The sequence below is a fragment of the Hyperolius riggenbachi genome, chromosome 3 (genome assembly GCF_040937935.1).
Source record: "Hyperolius riggenbachi isolate aHypRig1 chromosome 3, aHypRig1.pri, whole genome shotgun sequence".
In the NCBI taxonomy this organism is placed as follows: domain Eukaryota; kingdom Metazoa; phylum Chordata; class Amphibia; order Anura; family Hyperoliidae; genus Hyperolius; species Hyperolius riggenbachi.
The window spans coordinates 72,167,497-72,195,099 of NC_090648.1; the positions used below are offsets into that span (position 1 = coordinate 72,167,497).

At 49.0% G+C, this 27,603-nt stretch overlaps 17 non-coding genes across 17 annotated transcripts; all 17 read right to left on the reverse strand.

Moving 5' to 3' along the window:
• Nucleotides 1-416: 416 nt before the first annotated feature.
• Nucleotides 417-489, reverse strand: TRNAK-UUU (transfer RNA lysine (anticodon UUU)). Its single transcript has one exon. It is a non-coding gene; the product is annotated as a tRNA-Lys (tRNA).
• Nucleotides 490-792: 303 nt separating this feature from the next.
• TRNAK-UUU (transfer RNA lysine (anticodon UUU)) lies at nt 793-865 on the reverse strand. Its single transcript has one exon. It is a non-coding gene; the product is annotated as a tRNA-Lys (tRNA).
• A 672-nt stretch (nt 866-1,537) lies between these two features.
• LOC137564701 (U4 spliceosomal RNA) lies at nt 1,538-1,678 on the reverse strand. Its single transcript, XR_011030784.1, has one exon. It is a non-coding gene; the product is annotated as a U4 spliceosomal RNA (small nuclear RNA).
• A 1,004-nt stretch (nt 1,679-2,682) lies between these two features.
• Nucleotides 2,683-2,755, reverse strand: TRNAK-UUU (transfer RNA lysine (anticodon UUU)). The gene has a single exon. It is a non-coding gene; the product is annotated as a tRNA-Lys (tRNA).
• A 303-nt stretch (nt 2,756-3,058) lies between these two features.
• On the reverse strand, nt 3,059-3,131 carry TRNAK-UUU (transfer RNA lysine (anticodon UUU)). Its single transcript has one exon. It is a non-coding gene; the product is annotated as a tRNA-Lys (tRNA).
• Nucleotides 3,132-3,803: 672 nt separating this feature from the next.
• LOC137564749 (U4 spliceosomal RNA) lies at nt 3,804-3,944 on the reverse strand. Its single transcript, XR_011030825.1, has one exon. It is a non-coding gene; the product is annotated as a U4 spliceosomal RNA (small nuclear RNA).
• A 7,090-nt stretch (nt 3,945-11,034) lies between these two features.
• Nucleotides 11,035-11,107, reverse strand: TRNAK-UUU (transfer RNA lysine (anticodon UUU)). The gene has a single exon. It is a non-coding gene; the product is annotated as a tRNA-Lys (tRNA).
• A 671-nt stretch (nt 11,108-11,778) lies between these two features.
• LOC137564505 (U4 spliceosomal RNA) lies at nt 11,779-11,919 on the reverse strand. Its single transcript, XR_011030613.1, has one exon. It is a non-coding gene; the product is annotated as a U4 spliceosomal RNA (small nuclear RNA).
• Nucleotides 11,920-12,923: 1,004 nt separating this feature from the next.
• TRNAK-UUU (transfer RNA lysine (anticodon UUU)) lies at nt 12,924-12,996 on the reverse strand. Its single transcript has one exon. It is a non-coding gene; the product is annotated as a tRNA-Lys (tRNA).
• An 8,286-nt stretch (nt 12,997-21,282) lies between these two features.
• On the reverse strand, nt 21,283-21,355 carry TRNAK-UUU (transfer RNA lysine (anticodon UUU)). Its single transcript has one exon. It is a non-coding gene; the product is annotated as a tRNA-Lys (tRNA).
• A 672-nt stretch (nt 21,356-22,027) lies between these two features.
• On the reverse strand, nt 22,028-22,168 carry LOC137564596 (U4 spliceosomal RNA). The gene has a single exon (XR_011030692.1). It is a non-coding gene; the product is annotated as a U4 spliceosomal RNA (small nuclear RNA).
• A 1,466-nt stretch (nt 22,169-23,634) lies between these two features.
• TRNAK-UUU (transfer RNA lysine (anticodon UUU)) lies at nt 23,635-23,707 on the reverse strand. The gene has a single exon. It is a non-coding gene; the product is annotated as a tRNA-Lys (tRNA).
• A 303-nt stretch (nt 23,708-24,010) lies between these two features.
• TRNAK-UUU (transfer RNA lysine (anticodon UUU)) lies at nt 24,011-24,083 on the reverse strand. Its single transcript has one exon. It is a non-coding gene; the product is annotated as a tRNA-Lys (tRNA).
• Nucleotides 24,084-24,755: 672 nt separating this feature from the next.
• On the reverse strand, nt 24,756-24,896 carry LOC137564664 (U4 spliceosomal RNA). Its single transcript, XR_011030751.1, has one exon. It is a non-coding gene; the product is annotated as a U4 spliceosomal RNA (small nuclear RNA).
• A 1,004-nt stretch (nt 24,897-25,900) lies between these two features.
• TRNAK-UUU (transfer RNA lysine (anticodon UUU)) lies at nt 25,901-25,973 on the reverse strand. The gene has a single exon. It is a non-coding gene; the product is annotated as a tRNA-Lys (tRNA).
• A 306-nt stretch (nt 25,974-26,279) lies between these two features.
• On the reverse strand, nt 26,280-26,352 carry TRNAK-UUU (transfer RNA lysine (anticodon UUU)). Its single transcript has one exon. It is a non-coding gene; the product is annotated as a tRNA-Lys (tRNA).
• A 672-nt stretch (nt 26,353-27,024) lies between these two features.
• Nucleotides 27,025-27,165, reverse strand: LOC137564704 (U4 spliceosomal RNA). Its single transcript, XR_011030786.1, has one exon. It is a non-coding gene; the product is annotated as a U4 spliceosomal RNA (small nuclear RNA).
• Nucleotides 27,166-27,603: the final 438 nt, after the last annotated feature.

The following is a 27,603-nucleotide window of genomic DNA, read 5'->3' on the forward strand; positions in this document are numbered from 1 at the left end:
CTATCCGATCTTATTTCCGATCGACTTTCCGATTCTTATCTTTTCTGATCAATTTCCATTCATTTCTATGAGAAATCGATGAGAAAAAGGATCGATAATAAGATCGGACATGTTGGAAATTATCTATGGAACCATCTATCTGCTGAAAAAACTTATGGTGTATTTCCAGCATAATGTTGACGGTTTGATGCCTCTTTTATGCATGGAATAATCCATGTTTAATATCACAGCAGAAAAAGTTGAAGAGAAATAGATTCAAGACACAGGGAGGCTGTGAGAGTTCAGGGGATGCACAGAAAGCGGCTGATGTTTCGGTTATGGCTTACTGCAAGCAAAGCACGCAAGAGGCAGCAGTTGCAGAGGGAACTCAGGTAGCGGAAGTGATGGCCAATGAGCATGGGGTAAAGGAAAGGCATCGCCTGAACAGGGACTTGAACCCTGGACCCTCAGATTAAAAGTCTGATGCTTTACCGACTGAGCTATCCAGGCCCTGGAAGGTGAGCTTCACCAGCAGCTCAAAAGTCAGTTATTCCAAGCAGGATGGACGGAAGGTCTAGTACATGCCCTGAGCTGGCTATAGCCTGCGACCTCTACATTTTCTAGGTCAGATCTCTGAAAGAATAAAACTGTACTTGATTTGGAAGGGTGCATTAGAAAGGTAGCCACCAATCAGCGAAGGCATGGAAAGCGGCCGACATCGGTGTTTTGGCCTGGTGCAAGCGGAGCACGCAAGAGGCTGCAGTTGAGGAAGATAGGGAGAGGACACGAAGCATAACAAAAGGCAGAGAGCATCGCCTGAACAGGGACTTGAACCCTGGACCCTCAGATTAAAAGTCTGATGCTCTACCAACTGAGCTATCCAGGCTCTGAAAAGGTGCGATCACCAGCAGCTCAAAGTTTAGCTACAGTATTTCTAGGCTGGGCGCAAGTTAAGGTCTAGTGCAAGTCATGAGCAGTCTATAGCACCGAGATAGCCGGGAAACAGCAGAATGCGCTGTTGTTTTCTTCAACCATCAGGTTCTTCACCTTGGCTGATTGTTGACACTTTTAAAACAATGGTACACCAGCCAGAAGAAGCTATAGGCCGGCGAAACCTAAATGTCAGCGGTGCTCTGTTTCTGAGCACCCCAACAACGCTTGCAGAAAGAGCTAGCGAGAGGCCACGGGATCGTATCTAGCGCAAATAAATGGAGCTTGTGACCTCCAAATTTTTCAGGCCAGACCTCTGAGAAACAACACTGTTCTCTCTCTTAGGAATGTGGCATTAGAAAAGTAGCAACCTGCAGATGAAAAGTGGACTTTTGTCATTTTAGTCATCCTGCTGGTGTTTATAAATTTGCCAGAGAGTAAGACACTGGACCTCACCCTCATGAAAGAACGCTGACAAGTGAGCATTTTGTGGCCAAGACTGATTTGGAGATAAGAGGTGCTACGAAATGTTGTTATTGTGCCAGCCACGGTACTACCACACGAGCACTGCTCAGTCATCATGCACCTTGAAGATAATCCTTTCTCTGTTGGTAAACACCTTAGTCAGTCTCCAAAGAGACTGTCAAAAATTGCCGATGCTGACTATATTTCAAGTCATCATGGCGGGGTATTGGGAAAAGTTTTCAATGAGCAATAATCACGCCTCGGTTGAACCTCATTGGCTATGATACTGCCACTGCGCAAAGTTAGCCAAGCTAATGCCAGCAAATATCCCCTCTTTCTTGGATAAAGGAATCACCTTAAGGAGAGACAAACGCAGTTTACAGTGTTCCGCTGAGGATCATGGGATGCCATATGCTAATTAGACAGCCACTAAACAAGCATGGTTAATAAGCGGCTAAAGAGTCTTAGCATTTGAAAAGGCGGCAAAGAGGGCAAAACAAAGCCTGCCAGGGATGCCAGCATAGTGTTTTGTGGAGCAGGCTGCCAAGTGGGCCAGTCCCACACTTGTAAAATACATGAAAAATACAATTTGAAAAATGGAGTAATGAGTCTACGTCACTGCCATGTGTGCTGATAATTGGGCCTGTGATTATTGTGCCTGGAAGTACTGGTAAGCTGCGCTGGCTAGAGGTGCTTGGGAGTTGGCCAAAGTCTTGGTGGTTGCAGGTTACTGGAGGAGAGAGATGGTACGTGAGCTGTTAATTTTCTGATGCTCATGGTAAGCATGAAGCTCCTTCCATTGCTGCTTTGAGGGTAGATGTGCAGGCTGGAGAAGGGATCCGGCGAATTACTCTAATGCTGGGAATACACGACGACATTTTTCAGTCGATTACTATCCGATCTTATTTCCGATCGACTTTCCGATTCTTATCTTTTCTGATCAATTTCCATTCATTTCTATGAGAAATCGATGAGAAAAAGGATCGATAATAAGATCGGACATGTTGGAAATTATCTATGGAACCATCTATCTGCTGAAAAAACTTATGGTGTATTCCCAGCATAATGTTGACGGTTTGATGCCTCTTTTATGCATGGAATAATCCATGTTTAATATCACAGCAGAAAAAGTTGAAGAGAAATAGATTCAAGACGCAGGGAGGCTGTGAGAGTTCGGGGGATGCACAGAAAGCAGCTGATGTTTCGGTTATGGCTTACTGCAAGCAAAGCACGCAAGAGGCAGCAGTTGCAGAGGGAACTCAGGTAGCGGAAGTGATGGCCAATGAGCATGGGGTAAAGGAAAGGCATCGCCTGAACAGGGACTTGAACCCTGGACCCTCAGATTAAAAGTCTGATGCTCTACCGACTGAGCTATCCAGGCCCTGGAAGGTGAGCTCCACCAGCAGCTCAAAAGTCAGTTATTCCAAGCAGGATGGACGGAAGGTCTAGTACATGCCCTGAGCTGGCTATAGCCTGCGACCTCTAGATTTTCTAGGTCAGATCTCTGAAAGAATAAAACTGTACTTGATTTGGAAGGTGGCATTAGAAAGGTAGCCACCAATCAGCGAAGGCATGGAAAGCGGCCGACATCGGTGTTTTGGCCTGGTGCAAGCGGAGCACGCAAGAGGCTGCAGTTGAGGAAGATAGGGAGAGGACACGAAGCATAACGAAAGGCAGAGAGCATCGCCTGAACAGGGACTTGAACCCTGGACCCTCAGATTAAAAGTCTGATGCTCTACCGACTGAGCTATCCAGGCTCTGAAAAGGTGCGATCACCAGCAGCTCAAAGTTTAGCTACAGTATTTCTAGGCTGGGCGCAAGTTAAGGTCTAGTGCAAGTCATGAGCAGTCTATAGCACCTAGATAGCCGGGAAACAGCAGAATGCGCTGTTGTTTCCTTCAACCATCAGGTTCTTCACCTTGGCTGATTGTTGACACTTTTAAAACAATGGTACACCAGCCAGAAGAAGCTATAGGCCGGCGAAACCTAAATGTCAGCGGTGCTCTGTTTCTGAGCACCCCAACAACGCTTGCAGAAAGAGCTAGCGAGAGGCCACGGGATCGTATCTAGCGCAAATAAATGGAGCTTGTGACCTCCAAATTTTTCAGGCCAGACCTCTGAGAAACAACACTGTTCTCTCTCTTAGGAATGTGCCATTAGAAAAGTAGCAACCTGCAGATGAAAAGTGGACTTTTGTCATTTTAGTCATCCTGCTGGTGTTTATAAATTTGCCAGAGAGTAAGACACTGGACCTCACTCTCATGAAAGAACGCTGACAAGTGAGCATTTTGTGGCCAAGACTGATTTGGAGATAAGAGGTGCTACGAAATGTTGTTATTGTGCCAGCCACGGTACTACCACACGAGCACTGCTCAGTCATCATGCACCTTGAAGATAATCCTTTCTCTGTTGGTAAACACCTTAGTCAGTCTCTGAAGAGACTGTCAAAAATTGCCGATGCTGACTATATTTCAAGTCATCATGGCGGGGTATTGGGAAAAGTTTTCAATTAGCAATAATCACGCCTCCGTTGAACCTCATTGGCTATGATACTGCCACTGCGCAAAGTTAGCCAAGCTAATGCCAGCAAATATCCCCTCTTTCTTGGATAAAGGAATCACCTTAAGGAGAGACAAACGCAGTTTACAGTGTTCCGCTGAGGATCATGGGATGCCATATGCTAATTAGACAGCCACTAAACAAGCATTGTTAATAAGCGGCTAAAGAGTCTTAGCATTTGAAAAGGCGGCAAAGAGGGCAAAACAAAGCCTGCCAGGGATGCCAGCATAGTGTTTTGTGGAGCAGGCTGCCAAGTGGGCCAGTCCCGCACTTGTAAAATACATGAAAAATACAATTTGAAAAATGGAGTAATGAGTCTACGTCACTGCCATGTGTGCTGATAATTGGGCCTGTGATTATTGTGCCTGGAAGTACTGGTAAGCTGCGCTGGCTAGAGGTGCTTGGGAGTTGGCCAAAGTCTTGGTGGTTGCAGGTTACTGGTAGTGTTGGGCGAACATCTAGATGTTCGGGTTCGGGCCGAACAGGCCGAACATGGCCGCGATGTTCGGGTGTTCGACCCGAACTCCGAACATAATGGAAGTCAATGGGGACCCGAACTTTTGTGGTTTGTAAAGCCTCCTTACATGCTACATACCCCAAATTTACAGGGTATGTGCACCTTGGGAGTGGGTACAAGAGGAAAAAAAAATTTAGCAAAAAGAGCTTATAGTTTTTGAGAAAATCGATTTTAAAGTTTCAAAGGGAAAACTGTCTTTTAAATGCGGGAAATGTCTGTTTTCTTTGCACAGGTAACATGCTTTTTGTCGGCATGCAGTCATAAATGTAATACATATAAGAGGTTTCAGGAAAAGGGACCGGTAATGCTAACCCAGCAGCAGCACACGTGATGGAACAGGAGGAGGGTGGCGCAGGAGGAGAAGGCCACGCTTTGAGACACAACAACCCAGGCCTTGCATGAGGACAAGAAGCGTGCGGATAGCATGCTTTGTACCACCATGCAGTCATAAATGTAATAAAGATAAGTGGTTCAATAAACAGGGACCACGCGGCAACGCTAACCCAGCAGCAGCACACGTGATGGAACAGGAGGAGGCGCAGGAGGAGAAGGCCACGCTTTGTGAGACACAACAACCCAGGCCTTGCATGAGGACAAAAAGCGTGCGGATAGCATGCTTTGTACCGCCATGTAGTCATAAATGTAATAAAGATAAGAGGTTCAATAAACAGGGACCACGCGGCAATGCTAACCCAGCAGCAGCAGCAGCACACGTGATGGAACAGGAGGAGGCGCAGGAGGAGAAGGCCACGCTTTGTGAGACACAACAACCCAGGCCTTGCATGAGGACAAAAAGCGTGCGGATAGCATGCTTTGTACCGCCATGTAGTCATAAATGTAATAAAGATAAGAGGTTCCATAAACAGGGACCGGCAACGGTAACCCAGCAGCAGCAGCAGCAGCAGCAGCACACGTGATGGAACAGGAGGAGGCGCAGGAGGAGAAGGCCACGCTTTGTGAGACACAACAACCCAGGCCTTGCATGAGGACAAAAAGCGTGCGGATATAGCAGCAATGCTTTTTGCCGCCATGCAGTCATAAATGTAATACAGATGAGAGGTTCAATAAACAGGGACCGGAAACGCTAAACCATCCCAGATGTTCATCGGTCATGTTACTTGGTTGGGGTCCAGGAGTGTTGCGTAGTCGTTTCCAATCCAGGATTGATTCATTTTAATTTGAGTCAGACGGTCTGCATTTTCTGTGGAGAGGCGGATACGCCGATCTGTGATGATGCCTCCGGCAGCACTGAAACAGCGTTCCGACATAACGCTGGCTGCCGGGCAAGCCAGCACCTCTATTGCGTACATTGCCAGTTCGTGCCAGGTGTCTAGCTTCATGCCCGGTTTCAGGTCCAGCGGTGCCAGCCACAAATCCGTCTGTTCCTTTATTCCCCTCCAAATTTCCTCCCCTGTGTGCTGCTTATCCCCAAGGCAGATCAGCTTCAGCAACGCTTGCTGACGCATGCCAACAGCTGTGCTGCACTGCTTCCACGATCCTACTGCTGCTGGTGCTGGGTTAGCATTTCCGGATGAGGTACAGCTTTGAGATGCGTTGGAGGAGAAGGAGTCAGAGAGGTAGGTGCTGCTGTTGTTATCCAGCTGTTTGCGGCGTGGGCAACACCCGCGCCGTAGCAGGTGAGGAATCGCTGCCAGGCTCCACAAGGTTCACCCAGTGCGCGGTAAGGGAGATGTATCGACCCTGGCCGAACGCACTCGTCCAGGTGTCAGTGGTGAGGTGAACCTTGCAGGCAACGGCATTCTTCAAGCTTCGGGTTATTTAGCTGACCACGTGCTCATGCAACTCAGGCACTGCAGAGCGCGCAAAGTGGTAGCGGCTGGGAACCACGTAACGTGGGATGGCCACTGACATCATGCCCTTGAAGCTGTTTGTCTCCACCACTCGATATGGCAGCATTTCGCAGGCCAGAAGCTTGGCTATGCTGGCTGGCTGTTACTGCCACCGCCCGGGGGTCATTTGCTGGCAATTTCCTCTTGTGCTCAAACATCTCAGAGACAGACAACTCAACCGTAGCACTGCACACCGAAGGGCTGTTGGTTGTTGTGTTTGATGAACACTGGGAGACCTCAAGAGCACTAGTCCGGAAAGTGACAGTGTCAGCATCGTCTGATGTTTGTGAATGTTGTGAACCACGCAATGGCTGGGCTACTGCTGCTGCTGAGGCGGGTCTGGTGGTGAGTCTGGTGAACCCAAGGGAGGCAGTGTTGCTGGTGGTACCCTGTCCTGCCGCGTTTGCCCACAGAGTGGGATGTTTGGATAGAATGTGGCGGCTCATGCTGGTGGTGGAGAGGTTGTTAATACTTTTCCCCCTGCTCAGGCGGGTCTTGCACACCTTGCAAATCGCCATGGTAACATCCTCAGTGCAGTCTTCAAAGAAAGCCCAGACTTTAACTGGCTGAGGACTCGGACCTCGTGCGTGATGTGCTGGTGCTGCTTAACCCACTGCTGGACGCTTGAGAGGTCATCCAAGTAATTATCTGGTCCTGTTCTTTTGGATCTGTGAGGGTTGTTGTCCTGGACAACATGGGCAGTATTGAGTGGGTTTTCTTGGGTTCTCCCCTGTGGCCTGTACGTGAACCGTCAGGGGAAACACCTCTTCCCTTGCCCCTCCCTCTTTCACCGGATTTCTTCCTCATTTCACTTATCCTTAAAGTACACGCTGACTGGCAGCAGTACAGTGGCAGTACAGAAATGCTATACAGTGGTGGGTGAGCGGTGTACCACTATTGTCAGCAGTGACACAGAGCACAATGCTATACAGTGGCGGGTGAGCGGTGTACTACTGTTCCCAGCAGACACAGAGTGGAAGTAAACACAATGCTATATAGTGTGGCTGAGCCGTGTACACAGAGTGGCATTAAACACAATGCTATATAGTCTGCTATATAGTCACCCCGAACAGGGTGATGTTCTGCAGAACCCGAACAGTGGCAAACACTGTTCGCCCAACACTACTGGGAGGGAACGCAGATTTTAGTACCTAAACACACGATACAACATGTTTTCCGGGGTCGGACTCTGAGGCACATACAGATGGTCCCGATCATCATCCTCATCATACAACTCTTCTCCTGAGTCTGACCCACCCACCACCTCTGCCACCCCAACATCCCCAGACACAGACCCCTCATCGTCCTCAACATTAACTTGGGATGCTGGCCTGAGCCAGACCTCCTCCTCCACATCAGGCCCCATCATCTCCTCAATGGCAGCCCTCATTAATCGCTCTGGCGACGGACTGATGGACACAACGTTCTCCTCCGGGGAGGGCTGCTGCTGACCACTGGCTGCTGGGGTAGATGTTATAGCTTGCGTGGGGCGTTGGCTGTTGCTGTTGTTGGGAGTGCTGCTCACAGCGGAGGTCTCTGGGGAACTCATGTTGAGCTCATATAGTGGTTGACGGTGAGTGGAGTATTACTGATCCCAGCAATATACACACTGACTGGCAGAGTACGCAATGCTATATAGTGTGGCTGAGCGGTGTACACAGAGTGGCAGTAAACACAATGCTATATAGTCTGGCTGAGCGAGCGGTGTACTACTGTTCCCAGCAGAATCAGAGTGGCAGTAAACAATGGTATATAGTCTGGCTGAGCGGTGTACACAGAGTGTCAGTAAACAATGGTATATAGTCTGGCTGAGCGAGCGGTGTACTACTGTTCCCAGCAGAATCAGAGTGGCAGTAAACAATGGTATATAGTCTGGCTGAGCGGTGTACACAGAGTGTCAGTAAACAATGGTATATAGTCTGGCTGAGCGGTGTACACACAATGCTATATAGTCTGCTATATAGTGTCAGTAAACAATGGTATATAGTCTGGCTGAGCGAGCGGTGTACTACTGTTCCCAGCAGAATCAGAGTGGCAGTAAACAATGGTATATAGTCTGGCTGAGCGGTGTACACAGAGTGTCAGTAAACAATGGTATATAGTCTGGCTGAGCGAGCGGTGTACTACTGTTCCCAGCAGAATCAGAGTGGCAGTAAACAATGGTATATAGTCTGGCTGAGCGGTGTACACAGAGTGTCAGTAAACAATGGTATATAGTCTGGCTGAGCGGTGTACACACAATGCTATATAGTCTGCTATATAGTGTCAGTAAACAATGGTATATAGTCTGGCTGAGCGAGCGGTGTACTACTGTTCCCAGCAGAATCAGAGTGGCAGTAAACAATGGTATATAGTCTGGCTGAGCGGTGTACACAGAGTTTCAGTAAACAATGGTATATAGTCTGGCTGAGCGGTGTACACAGAGTGTCAGTAAACAATGGTATATAGTCTGGCTGAGCGGTGTACACAGAGTGGCAGTAAACACAATGCTATATAGTCTGGCTGAGCGAGCGGTGTACTACTGTTCCCAGCAGAATCAGAGTGGCAGTAAACAATGGTATATAGTCTGGCTGAGCGGTGTACACAGAGTGTCAGTAAACAATGGTATATAGTCTGGCTGAGCGGTGTACACAGAGTGTCAGTAAACAATGGTATATAGTCTGGCTGAGCGGTGTACACAGAGTGGCAGTAAACACAATGCTATATACTCTGGCTGAGCGAGCGGTGTACTACTGTTCCCAGCAGACACAGAACAGTAAACAGAATGCTATATAGTGTGGCTGAGCGAGCGGTGTACCACTATTCCCAGCAGACACAGAACAGTAAACAGAATGCTATATAGTGTGGCTGAGCGAGCGGTGTACCACTATTCCCAGCAGACACAGAACAGTAAACAGAATGCTATATAGTGTGGCTGAGCGAGCGGTGTACCACTATTCCCAGCAGACACAGAACAGTGAACAGAATGCTATATAGTGTGGCTGAGCGAGCGGTGTACCACTATTCCCAGCAGACACAGAACAGTGAACAGAATGCTATATAGTGTGGCTGAGCGAGCGGTGTACCACTATTCCCAGCAGACACAGAACAGTGAACAGAATGCTATATAGTGTGGATGAGCGAGCGGTGTACCACTATTCCCAGCAGACACAGAACAGTAAACAGAATGCTATATAGTGTGGCTGAGCGAGCGGTGTACCACTATTCCCAGCAGACACAGAACAGTGAACAGAATGCTATATAGTGTGGCTGAGCGAGCGGTGTACCACTATTCCCAGCAGACACAGAACAGTGAACAGAATGCTATATAGTGTGGCTGAGCGAGCGGTGTACCACTATTCCCAGCAGACACAGAACAGTAAACAGAATGCTATATAGTGTGGCTGAGCGAGCGGTGTACCACTATTCCCAGCAGACACAGAACAGTAAACAGAATGCTATATAGTGTGGCTGAGCGAGCGGTGTACCACTATTCCAAGCAGACACAGAACAGTGAACAGAATGCTATATAGTGTGGCTGAGCGAGCGGTGTACCACTATTCCCAGCAGACACAGAGTGGCAGTAAACAGAATGCTATATAGTGTGGCTGAGCGAGGTACACAGAGTGGCAGTAAACAGAATGCTATATAGTGTGGCTGAGCAAGCGGTGTACTACTATTCCCAGCAGACACAGAGTGGCAGTAAACAGAATGCTATATAGTGTGGCTGAGCGAGGTACACAGAGTGGCAGTAAACAGAATGCTATATAGTGTGGCTGAGCAAGCGGTGTACTACTGTTCCCAGCAGTGACACAATGACAGGGGGGACCCTGGCTAGCGTGGCTGGAGCGCGAACTACCCTGCCTGCCTACCCAAAGCTAAACCCACAGACAAATGGCGGAGATATGACGTGGTTCGGGTATTTATTTACCCGAACCACGTGACCGTTCGGCCAATCAGAGCGCGTTCGGGTCCGAACCACGTGACCCGTTCGGCCAATCACAGCGCTAGCCGAACGTTCGGGGAACGTTCGGCCATGCGCTCTTAGTTCGGCCATATGGCCGAACGGTTTGGCCGAGCACCGTCAGGTGTTCGGCCGAACTCGAACATCACCCGAACAGGGTGATGTTCTGCAGAACCCGAACAGTGGCGAACACTGTTCGCCCAACACTAGTTACTGGAGGAGAGAGATGGTACGTGAGCTGTTAATTTTCTGATGCTCATGGTAAGCATGAAGCTCCTTCCATTGCTGCTTTGAGGGTAGATGTGCAGGCTGGAGAAGGGATCCGGCGAATTACTCTAATGCTGGGAATACACGACGACATTTTTCAGTCGATTACTATCCGATCTTATTTCCGATCGACTTTCCGATTCTTATCTTTTCTGATCAATTTCCATTCATTTCTATGAGAAATCGATGAGAAAAAGGATCGATAATAAGATCGGACATGTTGGAAATTATCTATGGAACCATCTATCTGCTGAAAAAACTTATGGTGTATTTCCAGCATAATGTTGACGGTTTGATGCCTCTTTTATGCATGGAATAATCCATGTTTAATATCACAGCAGAAAAAGTTGAAGAGAAATAGATTCAAGACGCAGGGAGGCTGTGAGAGTTCAGGGGATGCACAGAAAGCGGCTGATGTTTCAGTTATGGCTTACTGCAAGCAAAGCACGCAAGAGGCAGCAGTTGCAGAGGGAACTCAGGTAGCGGAAGTGATGGCCAATGAGCATGGGGTAAAGGAAAAGCATCGCCTGAACAGGGACTTGAACCCTGGACCCTCAGATTAAAAGTCTGATGCTCTACCGACTGAGCTATCCAGGCCCTGGAAGGTGCGATCACCAGCAGCTCAAAGTTTAGCTACAGTATTTCCAGGCTGAGCGCAAGTTAAGGTCTAGTGCAAGTCATGAGCAGTCTATAGCACCGAGATAGCCGGGAAACAGCAGAATGCGCTGTTGTTTCCTTCAACCATCAGGTTCTTCACCTTGGCTGATTGTTGACACTTTTAAAACAATGGTACACCAGCCAGAAGAAGCTATAGGCCGGCGAAACCTAAATGTCAGCGGTGCTCTGTTTCTGAGCACCCCAACAACGCTTGCAGAAAGAGCTAGCGAGAGGCCACGGGATCGTATCTAGCGCAAATAAATGGAGCTTGTGACCTCCAAATTTTTCAGGCCAGACCTCTGAGAAACAACACTGTTCTCTCTCTTAGGAATGTGGCATTAGAAAAGTAGCAACCTGCAGATGAAAAGTGGACTTTTGTCATTTTAGTCATCCTGCTGGTGTTTATAAATTTGCCAGAGAGTAAGACACTGGACCTCACCCTCATGAAAGAACGCTGACAAGTGAGCATTTTGTGGCCAAGACTGATTTGGAGATAAGAGGTGCTACGAAATGTTGTTAGTGTGCCAGCCACGGTACTACCACACGAGCACTGCTCAGTCATCATGCACCTTGAAGATAATCCTTTCTCTGTTGGTAAACACCTTAGTCAGTCTCCGAAGAGACTGTCAAAAATTGCCGATGCTGACTATATTTCAAGTCATCATGGCGGGGTATTGGGAAAAGTTTTCAATTAGCAATAATCATGCCTCGGTTGAACCTCATTGGCTATGATACTGCCACTGCGCAAAGTTAGCCAAGCTAATGCCAGCAAATATCCCCTCTTTCTTGGATAAAGGAATCACCTTAAGGAGAGACAAACGCAGTTTACAGTGTTCCGCTGAGGATCATGGGATGCCATATGCTAATTAGACAGCCACTAAACAAGCATTGTTAATAAGCGGCTAAAGAGTCTTAGCATTTGAAAAGGCGGCAAAGAGGGCAAAACAAAGCCTGCCAGGGATGCCAGCATAGTGTTTTGTGGAGCAGGCTGCCAAGTGGGCCAGTCCCGCACTTGTAAAATACATGAAAAATACAATTTGAAAAATGGAGTAATGAGTCTACGTCACTGCCATGTGTGCTGATAATTGGGCCTGTGATTATTGTGCCTGGAAGTACTGGTAAGCTGCGCTGGCTAGAGGTGCTTGGGAGTTGGCCAAAGTCTTGGTGGTTGCAGGTTACTGGAGGAGAGAGATGGTATGTGAGCTGTTAATTTTCTGATGCTCATGGTAAGCATGAAGCTCCTTCCATTGCTGCTTTGAGGGTAGATGTGCAGGCTGGAGAAGGGATCCGGCGAATTACTCTAATGCTGGGAATACACGACGACATTTTTCAGTCGATTACTATCCGATCTTATTTCCGATCGACTTTCCGATTCTTATCTTTTCTGATCAATTTCCATTCATTTCTATGAGAAATCGATGAGAAAAAGGATCGATAATAAGATCGGACATGTTGGAAATTATCTATGGAACCATCTATCTGCTGAAAAAACTTATGGTGTATTCCCAGCATAATGTTGACGGTTTGATGCCTCTTTTATGCATGGAATAATCCATGTTTAATATCACAGCAGAAAAAGTTGAAGAGAAATAGATTCAAGACGCAGGGAGGCTGTGAGAGTTCGGGGGATGCACAGAAAGCGGCTGATGTTTCGGTTATGGCTTACTGCAAGCAAAGCACGCAAGAGGCAGCAGTTGCAGAGGGAACTCAGGTAGCGGAAGTGATGGCCAATGAGCATGGGGTAAAGGAAAGGCATCGCCTGAACAGGGACTTGAACCCTGGACCCTCAGATTAAAAGTCTGATGCTCTACCGACTGAGCTATCCAGGCCCTGGAAGGTGAGCTTCACCAGCAGCTCAAAAGTCAGTTATTCCAAGCAGGATGGACGGAAGGTCTAGTACATGCCCTGAGCTGGCTATAGCCTGCGACCTCTACATTTTCTAGGTCAGATCTCTGAAAGAATAAAACTGTACTTGATTTGGAAGGGTGCATTAGAAAGGTAGCCACCAATCAGCGAAGGCATGGAAAGCGGCCGACGTTAGTGATGCTCAAATACCCCTTTTTAAAATTCGAGTTTGGTCGAATTCGAATAGTAAATTATTCGAGGTCAGTCGAATATTCGAGTCGAATAATTTTTACTATTCGATTCGACCTCGGACTTCGAGCTCACTATTCGAGTCGGTATTCGAGCTAACTATTCGAGCTGACTATTCGAATTGGCCTTAAATAGCTTCCAACACTTGTTTTGAGGGTGAATGATGCAAGAAACCTCTTTTTTTCCAAGTAACAACAGCAAGTGATTATGTGGGGATGTTCCTTTAAAAAAAAATGTGGAAAGAGAAGTTGTGTCCTTAATTTTGTTCAGTAGTGTTACTGTATATACTTGTTCTTCTTCTTCTTTATCTTTCTTCTTCTTCTTCTCGATCTTCTTCTTCTATATCTTCTTCTTCTTCTTCTATATCTTCTTCTTCTTCTTCTATATCTTCTTCTTCTTCTTCTATATTGTCTTCTTCTTCATCTTCTTCTTCTTCTTCTTCTTCTTCTTCTTCTTCATCTTCATCTTCTTCTTCTTCTTCTTCTTCTTCTTCTTCTTCTTCTTCTTCTTCTTCTTCTTCTTCTTCTTCTTCTTCTTCTTCTTCTTCTTCTTCTTCCTCATCTTCTTCTTCTTCTTCTTCTTCTTCTTCATCTTCTTCTTCTTCTTCTTCTTCTTCTTCTTCTTCTTCTTCTTCTTCTTCTTCTTTATCATCATCATCTTCTTCTTCTTCTTCTTCTTCTTCATCTTCTTCATCTTCTTCATCATCTTCTTCATCTTCTTCTTATTCTTCATCTTCATCTTCTCCTTCCTTTTCAATATCGTCTTCTTCTTCTTCACGTATTTCTCTTTTCAATTTTTTTTTTAAAGAAATGCAGCTATTTTTGAGCGTAACAAATAGCTGGTGGGCGCACGCATGTTGGAAGCGCCATTGTATGTGCTCCCTGGCAGTGGAAACACAAAGACAGCAGGAGGTAAATTCAGCAGCAGGAGGAGGAGGATGAGTGTGTGGCAGCAGGCAGTCAATGAGGCAGGCAGCTCGCCGTGACATAATAGCCCTGGTACCTAGCGGTGATACCAGGGCTGTAAATAAACACAACAGGAGGTCCCAGACAGCGGTCGTGCAGCCCACATTGTGTCCAATACACAACTGGGACAACACAGTTTTCAACCCGGGCACCTCAGAAAAATTAAACCTTTTTTTTTTTTTAATGGTTTGTTTGGTTTTGGTTTTGCAACCAATATAGCTATTGTTTGACGTAATAGCTGGTGGCAGAGTGGCAGCAGAAGGTAATTCTGTGTACCCTGGCAGTGGGAAACACAGACAGACAGCAGCAGCAGGAGGAGGAATGGAGGAGTAGGCGAGCAGCTATTTTTTGACGTAATAGCTGGTGGCAGAGTGGCAGCAGAAGGTAAATCATCTGTGTACCCTGTCAGTGGGAAACACAGACAGACAGCAGCAGCAGGAGGAGGAGGAGGTATGGAGGAGCAGTGTGAGTGTGGCAGCAGGTAGGCAGCGTGACATAATAGCCCTGGTACCTAGCGGTGATACCAGGGCTGTAAATAAACACAACAGGAGGTCCCAGACAGCGGTCGTGCAGCCCACATTGTGTCCAATACACAACTGGGACAACACAGTTTTCAACCCGGGCACCTCAGAAAAATTAAACCTTTTTTTTTTTTTTAATGGTTTGTTTGGTTTTGGTTTTGCAACCAATATAGCTATTGTTTGATGTAATAGCTGGTGGCAGAGTGGCAGCAGAAGTTAATTCTGTGTACCCTGGCAGTGGGAAACACAGACAGACAGCAGCAGCAGGAGGAGGAATGGAGGAGTAGGCGAGCAGCTATTGTTTGACGTAATAGCTGGTGGCAGAGTGGCAGCAGAAGGTAAATCATCTGTGTACCCTGGCAGTGGGAAACACAGACAGACAGCAGCAGCAGGAGGAGGAATGGAGGAGTAGGCGAGCAGCTATTGTTTGACGTAATAGCTGGTGGCAGAGTGGCAGCAGAAGGTAAATCATCTGTGTACCCTGGCAGTGGGAAACACAGACAGACAGCAGCAGCAGCAGCAGGAGGAGGTATGGAGGAGCAGTGTGAGTGTGGCAGCAGGTAGGCAGCGTGACATAATAGCCCTGGTACCTAGCGGTGATACCAGGGCTGTAAATAAACACAACAGGAGGTCCCAGACAGCGGTCGTGCAGCCCACATTGTGTCCAATACACAACTGGGACAACACAGTTTTCAACCCGGGCACCTCAGAAAAATTAAACCTTTTTTTTTTTTTATGGTTTTTTGGTTTTTGGTTTTGCAACCAATATAGCTATTGTTTGACGTAATAGCTGGTGGCAGAGTGGCAGCAGAAGAAGGTAATTCTGTGTACCCTGGCAGTGGGAAACACAGACAGACAGCAGAAGGGCAGTACACAGCAGCCCACTGTAGGTGTAAAATGTGTGGCTGCAGGCGACGTAATAGTCAAAGTGAACCAGGCTGGCTTAGTGAGCAGGAGCCAGGAGGTGGTAAAGGGTGGTAAGGCACATTAACGATGGTTCCGGCAGCCAGTTCATGTCCCCCTCTCGCCGACAACAGGGGCCAGGAACTCGCCTTCCACCCACGCCTGGTTCATCTTGAGAAACGTCAGTCTGTCCACAGACTTGTGAGACAGACGTGAGCGTTTCTCGGTGACCACGCCACCAGCTGCACTGAAGCAGCGCTCGGACAGCACGCTGGAAGGGGGGCAGGACAGCACTTCCAGGGCGTACTGCGCCAGCTCGCTCCAGATCTCCATGCGCTTGACCCAATACTCCATGGGATCAACAGGGGCATCGCTGTCAAGCCCGCTGTACGACCCCATGTAGTCAGCCACCATGCGGGTCAGGCGCTGGCTGTGACCGGAGGAGGATGCTGCTGCATGCATCTCCTCTCTAGTCACTGCTGCCGGAGCCTCTACAGTCCTGTAGAGCTCGTGGCTGAGAGACAGCAGGTCTGTGGGGCGCTTGCTGCTGCTGGATGCAGGCACCTGCTGCTGCCTCTGTGCTGGCTGCTGGACAGTGGGGGTGGAAGGCTGGGGGAAGGCTTCCTCCAAGCGCTCAACAAGGGCCTGCTGCAAGCTCCTTATTTGTTGCGCTGGGTCTCCTCCTGCAGGCGGCAGGAACTGGCTCAACTTCCCCTTGAGGCGTGGGTCCAACATCATGCTGATCCAGATGTCCTCCCTCTGCTTCATCTGGATCACCCTGGGGTCCCTGCGCAGGCACGTCAGCATGTGCGCTGCCATTGGGAAGAGGCGGGCCACGTCTGCTGGCACATCGACGTCAGTGCTGTCCTCATCCTCCTCCTCTGCCGCCTCATCCTCTCTCCACCCCCGCACCAACTCAGCTGCGCTGTGCTGATCCCCCTCATCAGCAGCCAGGTCAGGGACCTCCACCAAGTCCTCCTCCTCCTCCCCCTCAGAGGTGGACTGCGCAGCTGGTTGCCGCTCCTGCTGGTCCAAGGCTGCCGCTCCCTGTTCCAGCAAAGCATCGAGGGCCCTGTTCAGCAGAGAAACCAGGGGCACCCACTCGCAGACCATAGCATGGTCCCTGCTCACCATGTTTGTGGCCTGCAGGAAGGGAGCCAGCACTAAGCACACCTGCTGCATGTGCCTCCAGTCATCATCGGGGACGATGGACGGGAAGTTGCTGGTCTTGTCCCTTCTCAGAGCTGCGGAAACAGTGGCCAGGGCAAGGTACTGTTTGACAGCGCGCCTCTGTTCAACCAGACGCTCCAACATCGCCAGGGTGGAGTTCCAGCGAGTCGGAACGTCAAGGATCAGCCGATGGCGTGGCAGATCCAGCTCCTTTTGCACGTCTTCCAGGCTCGCACAGGCTGCAGCCGAGCGCCGGAAGTGACGCACAACATTCCTTGCCGTTTCCAGCAGTTCGCCCATCCCCTGGTAGGTGCGCAGGAACTTCTGCACCACCAGGTTCAGCACGTGGGCAAGACAGGGGATGTGGGTCAGGTTTCCCCTGTCTATTGCGGCAACCAGATTGGCCCCATTGTCGGCCACCACCTCTCCGACTCTGAGGCCTCTGGGGGTCAGCCAAATCCTCTCCTGCTCCTGGAGTTTGGCCAACACATGGGTTGCCGTCAGCTTGGTCTTCCCAAGGCTGACCAAGTGCAGCAGCGCTTGGCAGTGGCGGGCCTTCACGCTGCTGCTGAGGCGGGGGGTTTGGCCAGGTGTGCCGGAGGATGGCAGAGGATCGGAGGAACCTGCTGCAGTTCCCCTGAGCCTGCGGGGTGGCACCACCCACTGTGTTGCTGCTGCTGCTGTGCCCGCTGCTGCTCTCCCATCCTCACCCCCTTCCACCAAGCTGACCCAGTGGACAGTGAAGGACAGGTAGCGGCCTGTCCCGAAGCGGCTGCTCCAGGAGTCCATGGTGACGTGGACCCTTTCACCAACCGCGTGCTCCAGCCCTCGCTCCACATTGGCCATCACAAAGCGGTGCAGTGCAGGAATGGCCTTGCGGGCAAAGAAGTGTCTGCTGGGGAGCTGCCAGTCTGGGGCTGCGCAAGCAAGCAGCGCACGAATGTCGCTCCCCTCCTGCACGAGCGTGTACGGCAGGAGTTGGGAGCACATGGCCCGTGCCAGCAAGCCGTTCAGCTGCCGCACGCGACGGCTGCTGGGAGGCAGAGCCCTAACCACCCCCTGGAAGGACTCGCTCAAAAGGCTCTGGCGTGGCCTTTTGCTGACACGGGAATCAGCAGACACAGCAGAGGAGGCCACTGAGGACTGGCTGCCAGAACAGGCCTCAGTGTCGGCGGCAGGAGTTGCAGAGGGGGGAGGAGCAGTGCGTTTCCGCACTCCTGCTGGTGCTGCTGGAGGAGCAGGAGGGCGGGTGGCTGCTGTTGCTGCTGCTGCTGCTGAAGGCTGTGCAGTGATGGGTGTGGTGCCACTGCCAGCAGCAGATGCCTTCAGCCTCTGGAACTCCTCATGCTGGTGGAAATGTTTAGCCGCAAGGTGGTTGATGAGCGAGCTGGTGCTGAACTTTAAGGGGTCTGCACCTCTGCTCAACTTCCGCTGACAGTGGTTGCAAGTGGCGTACTTGCTGTACACAGTGGGCATGGTGAAAAACCGCCAGATTGGTGACAGAAACTTCCCCCTACGGCATGGAAGCGCTGCTGCCTGTCTCCCTGTGGTGGTTGGGGGGGGGGCTTGGGTGCGGCTGGGGGTGGTACTGGCTGATGCTGCTGCTGCTGCTGCTGAGCCTGAGACACCAGCAGGCTGTGGGACGCTGCCAATGTTTGCAATGATGCGCCTCCTTGCAAGGCCCACAAGCGCATCCTCCTCCTCCTCCTCCTCAGAGCTGCTGAGGACGACATCCCCTGGAGGTGGTGGCACCCAGTCTCTGTCTGTCACCGGGTCATCATCATCCTCCCCCTCCTGAAACATGTCCTGCTGGGATGAGGACCCCCCAAACTCCTCTCCTGATGCATGGATGGGCTGCTTGACTGTCGCCACAGTCTTGCTGTCCAATCCCTCATCCCCCAAAGTGCCCATCAGCATCTCCTCCTCAAGATCGCCAACAACAGCAGACAATTTACTCATGATGCCTGGGGTCAAAAGACTGCTGAATGACAGGTCGGCGAGTGACGGTGAACTGGCCTCCTCCCCAGACCCTGCTGGGCGGCTGCTGCGAACAGGGGTGGTGGTGGTGGTGAGGGTGGAGGCCTCGGATGCAGAGCTGATGGCGGGCTGCTCATCCTCCGTCATGAGTTGCACCACAGTGTCTGCATCCTTTTCCTCAATGGGACGTTTCCGACCCGGCTGGAGGAAAATGGGAGCAGGTGCTACACGCTGCTGCTGCTGTGTCTCTGCAGCGTGAGTTGCAGATGCTCCTGCTGGGCGGCGCCCAAGGCGTCCACGGCCAGTGGCTATGGGAGGAATGTTAGCCACTGACGCTGCTGCTGCTGCTGCGGAACTGTGCATGGTGGCGCGCCCGCGGCCGCGGCTTGCCACAATGCTGCTCCCTCTCCTCCTGATTCCCTTGCTGCCCTTCCCCTTGCCCAAACCGCGCTGGCTGCCACTTCCAGACATCTTCAATGTTTTGGGCGTATAGACAAAAGTTTTGTAAAAGGGCGGGTGAAAAGTGGGGTACTTTAATGGAGTGGGTTGGTTGGTGAGGTGACTGAGTGAGTGTCCCCTAGTACAGTAAGTAAGTAGTAACAGTCAGGAAGTACAACTAGCAGTTACAATAATCAGTAGTAATCACAAGTAAATTTAGTGTGTGTACACTCAGACAGTGAGTGACCGCACGCAGGAGCTAGTAGCCTATGAACACAGTGAGTGAGTGTCCTAGACTCCTAGTACAGTAAGAGTAAGTAGTAACAGTAAGTAGAACTAACTAATTACAATAATCAATCAGCGATCAGAAGGAAATGGAGTGTGGGTGGTGTGTGTACACTCAGACAGTGAGTGACCGCACGCAGGAGCTAGTAGCCTATGAACACAGTGACTGAGTGTCCTAGACTCCTAGTACAGTAAGAGTAAGTAGTAACAGTAAGTAGAACTAACTAATTACAATAATCAATCAGCGATCAGAAGGAAATGGAGTGTGGGTGGTGTGTGTACACTCAGACAGTGAGTGACCGCACGCAGGAGCTAGTAGCCTATGAACACAGTGACTGAGTGTCCTAGACTCCTAGTACAGTAAGAGTAAGTAGTAACAGTAAGTAGAACTAACTAATAATCAATCAGCGATCAGAAGGTAATGGAGTGTGGGTGGTGTGTGTACACTCAGACAGTGAGTGACCGCACGCAGGAGCTAGTAGCCTATGAACACAGTGACTGAGTGTCCTAGACTCCTAGTACAGTAAGAGTAAGTAGTAACAGTAAGTAGAACTAACTAATTACAATAATCAATCAGCGATCAGAAGGAAATGGAGTGTGGGTGGTGTGTGTACACTCAGACAGTGAGTGACCGCACGCAGGAGCTAGTAGCCTATGAACACAGTGACTGAGTGTCCTAGACTCCTAGTACAGTAAGAGTAAGTAGTAACAGTAAGTAGAACTAACTAATTACAATAATCAATCAGCGATCAGAAGGAAATGGAGTGTGGGTGGTGTGTGTACACTCAGACAGTGAGTGACCGCACGCAGGAGCTAGTAGCCTATGAACACAGTGACTGTCTGACTGAGTGTCCTAGACTCCTAGTACAGTAAGAGTAAGTAGTAACAGTAAGTACAACTAACTAACAATAATCTATCAGTAATCAGAAGGAAATAGAGTGTGTGTACACACAGACAGTGAGTGAGTGCACACACGCAGGAGCTAGCTAGTAGCCTATAAACAGTGACAGTCAGTGAGTGTCCTACTCCTAGTACAGTATAACTACAATACTATTAGTAAAGGACAGCAGAAATACTGGTATAGATGAGAGAAATAAACAGAGGACAGCTGCCCACAGAGGCAAGGCCCCCCTGAGGCCTAAACCTGTAAGCTTGCAGCAGCTGCCTGTCTCTAATGTAACACACAAGCTACTAACTAAAATACAATGTCTATCTAACTAACAACAATATAGGTGTATATGGCAGGTGTAGGTGAGCAAAAACGCTAGGTAAATGATCACAATAGAGCACTTGCTAAGCCAAAGCACAAAGGAGCAACTCTCTCTCTGTACAAGTCTCAGGCAAGCATGGAGAAACGGAACATGGCGGCCGCTATTTATAGGGTAGGGGCTGGCCAGGGTCCCCCTCTGTGATTGGCTGCCGTCAGAGGGCCTGGGAGCCCTCTGATTGGCTCTAAGGACATCAATCTGGGCTATGACGCTATTCGAGCTCGGTACCGAGCTCGAATAGCGCCGTTTGCTCAAATAGCTCGAATAGTGAATGGGCTATTCGAGTGTACTCGGATAGCCCATTCGAATAGCTACAGCTATTCGGAGCTCGAATACCGAGCTCGGATAGCTGAAAAAGAGCTCGAATATTCGAGCTCTGCTGAGCACCACTGGCCGACGTCGGTGTTTTGGCCTGGTGCAAGCGGAGCACGCAAGAGGCTGCAGTTGAGGAAGATAGGGAGAGGACACGAAGAATAACGAAAGGCAGAGAGCATCACCTGAACAGGGACTTGAACCCTGGACCCTCAGATTAAAAGTCTGATGCTCTACCGACTGAGCTATCCAGGCTCTGAAAAGGTGCGATCACCAGCAGCTCAAAGTTTAGCTACAGTATTTCCAGGCTGAGCGCAAGTTAAGGTCTAGTGCAAGTCATGAGCAGTCTATAGCACCGAGATAGCCGGGAAACAGCAGAATGCGCTGTTGTTTCCTTCAACCATCAGGTTCTTCACCTTGGCTGATTGTTGACACTTTTAAAACAATGGTACACCAGCCAGAAGAAGCTATAGGCCGGCGAAACCTAAATGTCAGCGGTGCTCTGTTTCTGAGCACCCCAACAACGCTTGCAGAAAGAGCTAGCGAGAGGCCACGGGATCGTATCTAGCGCAAATAAATGGAGCTTGTGACCTCCAAATTTTTCAGGCCAGACCTCTGAGAAACAACACTGTTCTCTCTCTTAGGAATGTGGCATTAGAAAAGTAGCAACCTGCAGATGAAAAGTGGACTTTTGTCATTTTAGTCATCCTGCTGGTGTTTATAAATTTGCCAGAGAGTAAGACACTGGACCTCACCCTCATGAAAGAACGCTGACAAGTGAGCATTTTGTGGCCAAGACTGATTTGGAGATAAGAGGTGCTACGAAATGTTGTTAGTGTGCCAGCCACGGTACTACCACACGAGCACTGCTCAGTCATCATGCACCTTGAAGATAATCCTTTCTCTGTTGGTAAACACCTTAGTCAGTCTCCGAAGAGACTGTCAAAAATTGCCGATGCTGACTATATTTCAAGTCATCATGGCGGGGTATTGGGAAAAGTTTTCAATTAGCAATAATCACGCCTCGGTTGAACCTCATTGGCTATGATACTGCCACTGCGCAAAGTTAGCCAAGCTAATGCCAGCAAATATCCCCTCTTTCTTGGATAAAGGAATCACCTTAAAGAGACTCTGTAACATTAAAAAGATCCCCTGGGGGGTACTCACCTCGGGTGGGGGAAGCCTCCGGATCCTAATGAGGCTTCCCACGCCGTCCTCTGTCCCACGGGGGTCTCTCCGCAGCCCTCCGAACAGCCGGCGACTGTGCCGACTGTTAGTTTAATATTTACCTTTGCTGGCTCCAGCGGGGGGCGCTGTGGAGGCTTTCCGTTCCGAACTACACGGAAATACCCGATCTCAGTCGGGTCCGCTCTACTGCGCAGGCGCCGGAAACTTGCGCCTGCGCAGTAGAGCAGACCCGACGGCGATCGGGTATTTCCGTGTAGTTCGGAGCCGACAGCCGTCAGAGCGCCTGCGCTGGAGCCAGGAAGGTAAATAATGACGTCACCGCTGCCCGGACTCCACGGAGGGCTGCAGCGAGACCCCTGACGGATGGAGGACGGCGTGGGAAGCCTCATTAGGATCCGGAGGCTTCCCCCACCCGAGGTGAGTACCCCCCAGGGGATCTTTTTATGTTACAGATCCTCTTTAAGGAGAGACAAACGCAGTTTACAGTGTTCCGCTGAGGATCATGGGATGCCATATGCTAATTAGACAGCCACTAAACAAGCATTGTTAATAAGCGGCTAAAGAGTCTTAGCATTTGAAAAGGCGGCAAAGAGGGCAAAACAAAGCCTGCCAGGGATGCCAGCATAGTGTTTTGTGGAGCAGGCTGCCAAGTGGGCCAGTCCCGCACTTGTAAAATACATGAAAAATACAATTTGAAAAATGGAGTAAGTAAGCTGCGCTGGCTAGAGGTGCTTGGGAGTTGGCCAAAGTCTTGGTGGTTGCAGGTTACTGGAGGAGAGAGATGGTACGTGAGCTGTTAATTTTCTGATGCTCATGGTAAGCATGAAGCTCCTTCCATTGCTGCTTTGAGGGTAGATGTGCAGGCTGGAGAAGGGATCCGGCGAATTACTCTAATGCTGGGAATACACGACGACATTTTTCAGTCGATTACTATCCGATCTTATTTCCGATCGACTTTCCGATTCTTATCTTTTCTGATCAATTTCCATTCATTTCTATGAGAAATCGATGAGAAAAAGGATCGATAATAAGATCGGACATGTTGGAAATTATCTATGGAACCATCTATCTGCTGAAGAAACTTATGGTGTATTCCCAGCATAATGTTGACGGTTTGATGCCTCTTTTATGCATGGAATAATCCATGTTTAATATCACAGCAGAAAAAGTTGAAGAGAAATAGATTCAAGACGCAGGGAGGCTGTGAGAGTTCGGGGGATGCACAGAAAGCGGCTGATGTTTCGGTTATGGCTTACTGCAAGCAAAGCACGCAAGAGGCAGCAGTTGCAGAGGGAACTCAGGTAGCGGAAGTGATGGCCAATGAGCATGGGGTAAAGGAAAGGCATCGCCTGAACAGGGACTTAAACCCTGGACCCTCAGATTAAAAGTCTGATGCTCTACCGACTGAGCTATCCAGGCCCTGGAAGGTGAGCTTCACCAGCAGCTCAAAAGTCAGTTATTCCAAGCAGGATGGACGGAAGGTCTAGTACATGCCCTGAGCTGGCTATAGCCTGCGACCTCTACATTTTCTAGGTCAGATCTCTGAAAGAATAAAACTGTACTTGATTTGGAAGGTGGCATTAGAAAGGTAGCCACCAATCAGCGAAGGCATGGAAAGCGGACGACATCGGTGTTTTGGCCTGGTGCAAGCGGAGCACGCAAGAGGCTGCAGTTGAGGAAGATAGGGAGAGGACACGAAGCATAACGAAAGGCAGAGAGCATCGCCTGAACAGGGACTTGAACCCTGGACCCTCAGATTAAAAGTCTGATGCTCTACCAACTGAGCTATCCAGGCTCTGAAAAAATGCGATCAACAGCAGCTCAAAGTTTAGCTATAGTATTTCCAGGCTGAGCGCAAGTTAAGGTCTAGTGCAAGTCATGAGCAGTCTATAGCACCTAGATAGCCGGGAAACAGCAGAATGCGCTGTTGTTTCCTTCAACCATCAGGTTCTTCACCTTGGCTGATTGTTGACACTTTTAAAACAATGGTACACCAGCCAGAAGAAGCTATAGGCCGGCGAAACCTAAATGTCAGCGGTGCTCTGTTTCTGAGCACCCCAACAACGCTTGCAGAAAGAGCTAGCGAGAGGCCACGGGATCGTATCTAGCGCAAATAAATGGAGCTTGTGACCTCCAAATTTTTCAGGCCAGACCTCTGAGAAACAACACTGTTCTCTCTCTTAGGAATGTGGCATTAGAAAAGTAGCAACCTGCAGATGAAAAGTGGACTTTTGTCATTTTAGTCATCCTGCTGGTGTTTATAAATTTGCCAGAGAGTAAGACACTGGACCTCACCCTCATGAAAGAACGCTGACAAGTGAGCATTTTGTGGCCAAGACTGATTTGGAGATAAGAGGTGCTACAAAATGTTGTTATTGTGCCAGCCACGGTACTACCACACGAGCACTGCTCAGTCATCATGCACCTTGAAGATAATCCTTTCTCTGTTGGTAAACACCTTAGTCAGTCTCCAAAGAGACTGTCAAAAATTGCCGACGCTGACTATATTTCAAGTCATCATGGCGGGGTATTGGGAAAAGTTTTCAATTAGCAATAATCACGCCTCGGTTGAACCTCATTGGCTATGATACTGCCACTGCGCAAAGTTAGCCAAGCTAATGCCAGCAAATATCCCCTCTTTCTTGGATAAAGGAATCACCTTAAGGAGAGACAAACGCAGTTTACAGTGTTCCGCTGAGGATCATGGGATGCCATATGCTAATTAGACAGCCACTAAACAAGCATTGTTAATAAGCGGCTAAAGAGTCTTAGCATTTGAAAAGGCGGCAAAGAGGGCAAAACAAAGCCTGCCAGGGATGCCAGCATAGTGTTTTGTGGAGCAGGCTGCCAAGTGGGCCAGTCCCGCACTTGTAAGATACATGAAAAATACAATTTGAAAAATGGAGTAATGAGTCTACGTCACTGCCATGTGTGCTGATAATTGGGCCTGTGATTATTGTGCCTGGAAGTACTGGTAAGCTGCGCTGGCTAGAGGTGCTTGGGAGTTGGCCAAAGTCTTGGTGGTTGCAGGTTACTGGAGGAGAGAGATGGTACGTGAGCTGTTAATTTTCTGATGCTCATGGTAAGCATGAAGCTCCTTCCATTGCTGCTTTGAGGGTAGATGTGCAGGCTGGAGAAGGGATCCGGCGAATTACTCTAATGCTGGGAATACACGACGACATTTTTCAGTCGATTACTATCCGATCTTATTTCCGATCGACTTTCCGATTCTTATCTTTTCTGATCAATTTCCATTCATTTCTATGAGAAATCGATGAGAAAAAGGATCGATAATAAGATCGGACATGTTGGAAATTATCTATGGAACCATCTATCTGCTGAAAAAACTTATGGTGTATTCCCAGCATAATGTTGACGGTTTGATGCCTCTTTTATGCATGGAATAATCCATGTTTAATATCACAGCAGAAAAAGTTGAAGAGAAATAGATTCAAGACGCAGGGAGGCTGTGAGAGTTCGGGGGATTCACAGAAAGCGGCTGATGTTTCGGTTATGGCTTACTGCAAGCAAAGCACGCAAGAGGCAGCAGTTGCAGAGGGAACTCAGGTAGCGGAAGTGATGGCCAATGAGCATGGGGTAAAGGAAATGCATCGCCTGAACAGGGACTTGAACCCTGGACCCTCAGATTAAAAGTCTGATGCTCTACCGACTGAGCTATCCAGGCCCTGGAAGGTGAGCTTCACCAGCAGCAGTTTAAAAGTCAGTTATTCCAAGCAGGATGGACGGAAGGTCTAGTACATGCCCTGAGCTGGCTATAGCCTGCGACCTCTACATTTTCTAGGTCAGATCTCTGAAAGAATAAAACTGTACTTGATTTGGAAGGTGGCATTAGAAAGGTAGCCACCAATCAGCGAAGGCATGGAAAGCGGACGACATCGGTGTTTTGGCCTGGTGCAAGCGGAGCACGCAAGAGGCTGCAGTTGAGGAAGATAGGGAGAGGACACGAAGCATAATGAAAGGCAGAGAGCATCGCCTGAACAGGGACTTGAACCCTGGACCCTCAGATTAAAAATCTGATGCTCTACCGACTGAGCTATCCAGGCTCTGAAAAGGTGCGATCACCAGCAGCTCAAAGTTTAGCTACAGTATTTCCAGGCTGGGCGCAAGTTAAGGTCTAGTGCAAGTCATGAGCAGTCTATAGCACCGAGATAGCCGGGAAACAGCAGAATGCGCTGTTGTTTCCTTCAACCATCAGGTTCTTCACCTTGGCTGATTGTTGACACTTTTAAAACAATGGTACACCAGCCAGAAGAAGCTATAGGCCGGCGAAACCTAAATGTCAGCGGTGCTCTGTTTCTGAGCACCCCAACAACGCTTGCAGAAAGAGCTAGCGAGAGGCCACGGGATCGTATCTAGCGCAAATAAATGGAGCTTGTGACCTCCAAATTTTTCAGGCCAGACCTCTGAGAAACAACACTGTTCTCTCTCTTAGGAATGTGGCATTAGAAAAGTAGCAACCTGCAGATGAAAAGTGGACTTTTGTCATTTTAGTCATCCTGCTGGTGTTTATAAATTTGCCAGAGAGTAAGACACTGGACCTCACCCTCATGAAAGAACGCTGACAAGTGAGCATTTTGTGGCCAAGACTGATTTGGAGATAAGAGGTGCTACGAAATGTTGTTATTGTGCCAGCCACGGTACTACCACACGAGCACTGCTCAGTCATCATGCACCTTGAAGATAATCCTTTCTCTGTTGGTAAACACCTTAGTCAGTCTCCGAAGAGACTGTCAAAAATTGCCGATGCTGACTATATTTCAAGTCATCATGGCGGGGTATTGGGAAAAGTTTTCAATTAGCAATAATCACGCCTCAGTTGAACCTCATTGGCTATGATACTGCCACTGCGCAAAGTTAGCCAAGCTAATGCCAGCAAATATCCCCTCTTTCTTGGATAAAGGAATCACCTTAAGGAGAGACAAACGCAGTTTACAGTGTTCCGCTGAGGATCATGGGATGCCATATGCTAATTAGATAGCCACTAAACAAGCATTGTTAATAAGCGGCTAAAGAGTCTTAGCATTTGAAAAGGCGGCAAAGAGGGCAAAACAAAGCCTGCCAGGGATGCCAGCATAGTGTTTTGTGGAGCAGGCTGCCAAGTGGGCCAGTCCCGCACTTGTAAAATACATGAAAAATACAATTTGAAAAATGGAGTAATGAGTCTACGTCACTGCCATGTGTGCTGATAATTGGGCCTGTGATTATTGTGCCTGGAAGTACTGGTAAGCTGCGCTGGCTAGAGGTGCTTGGGAGTTGGCCAAAGTCTTGGTGGTTGCAGGTTACTGGAGGAGAGA